Below are 1,909 nucleotides of genomic sequence, written 5' to 3'. Positions count from 1 at the left end.
TGCCATCCATGAGCAAGGAGTTCTTGGGGGCCTTCTGGCCTCGACCGTTTGCAGGCCCATGTGGGCTACATGGCTGTGTTTTGCCTGAGCCGTTCCAAGGGCTGACATCCCCATCCTCACGCGTCTCCCTGCCGACTGTGGACCCCTTTTATCCCCCTTTTTCTTTTCTTCCGCCTTTTCTCCCCACCTTTTGCCCTTTTTATGCCCCCCTTTTCCTCACCCTTTTTTCGCCGCCTTTTCCTCCCTTTTTCTCCCTTTTTTGCTCCTGTCCCCAGGCGTGATTCACAAGCATGCGAGAAGGACAACAACCTGGTGCGATGTTGGAAGCGGTTCAGAGGTGGTCACACTTGGGATGTGGGCCCTCCACGAGCTAGTCCTTGGGGAGCGGGAGACGGACGGAGAATAAATGTGGCATATGGGTATAAGTTTTGGGGGGGGGGGGGGGGGGGGGGTGGGTGCCAGGCCGACGGTGGTCGTGTGGGGATGGGGGCCTTTTGGGGCCCCCCTCACCCTATACCCCCCCTCACCCCATAGCCACAAAGCACAGCAGCCTCCCCTCACCCCATAGCCACAAAGCACAGCCCCCCCTCACCCCATAGTCCCCCCTCACCCCATGGCCACAAAGCAGAGCAGCCCCCCATCACCCCGTAGCCACAAAGCACAGCCCCCCCTTCACCCCATAGCCACAAAGCACAGCCCCCCTTCACCCCATAGCCTCAATAGGGGTTGGTTGCGGGGCTGTGAGTGGGGCTGGGACTGGGGGGGGGAGGTTGGGGTGGAGAGGTCTGGGTGTGGAAATGGGGGGCTATGGGGGTTGGTTATGGGGCTGTGTGTGGGGCTGGGGTGAGAATGAGGGGCTATGGGGTGTGAGTGGAGCTGGGGGTGGGAATGAGGGGGGTTTGGGGTGGAAATGGGATGGGGGGTGGAAATGGGGGGCTATGGGGCTGAGCCCCACTGTGTGATATGGGGCAGGGACTCACTCAGCCCCACTGTGTGATATGGGGCAGGGACTCAGCCCCACTGTGGTTCTGCCTTTAGGACCAAGATTCCAAGAGCAGGAGAAAAATACAATTTATTTACAAGTAGAAACACATAAAACGTCTCGTTTTCCCCCGGTGGCAGCAGGAGCCGAGGTCACACCCCCCCCCTGTGCCCCACATCGGCCCTGAATCCCTTTGGATCCCCATGGATCCCTATGGATCCCTATGGATCCCTTTGGATCCCTTTGGTGTCGCTGAGCTGTGGGGCAGCGGGGGGGGGGGTAGATGGGATGGGACCCTCAGAACTTGGAGTCCTTCAGCGCCCGGCGGCCCTACAGGAGAGATGGGGGGGGTCAGTCACCCCACAATGGGGGTCAGGGGGTGGCCCCCAACCCCACACTGACCCCATAGGCCCCTCATAGAACCCCCCATAGACCCCCACAGACCCCTCATAGGTCCCTCATAGACCTCCATAGGCCCCCCATAAACCCTCATAGGCCACTCATAGACCCCCCACAGACCCCCATAGTCTCCTCATAGGCCTCCCATAGGCCCCCACAGACCCCTCATAGCCCCCCATAGTCCCCTCATAGACACCCACAGGCCACCCTATAGGCCCCCACAGACCCCCACATGCCCCTCAGACCCCTCATAGCCCTCCCATAGACCCCCATAAGCCCTCATAGACCCATAGTGCAGTGCTGCCCCCAGCCCCACACTGACCCCCATAGGCCCCTCATAGACCCATAGTGCAGTGCTGCCCCCAGCCCCACACTGTGCTGCCCCCCAGCCCCAACACTGACCCCCATAGGCCCCTCATAGACCCCCCATAGACCCCCATAAGCCCCCACAGGCCCCTCATAGCCCCCTCATAGACCCCCACAGGCCCCTCATAGACCCCATAGTGCAGTGCTGCCCCCCAGCCCCAC

Source organism: Coturnix japonica, chromosome 1, assembly GCF_001577835.2.
Source record: "Coturnix japonica isolate 7356 chromosome 1, Coturnix japonica 2.1, whole genome shotgun sequence".
Taxonomy (NCBI): Eukaryota; Metazoa; Chordata; class Aves; order Galliformes; family Phasianidae; genus Coturnix; species Coturnix japonica.
This window is presented reverse-complemented; position numbering follows the sequence as displayed.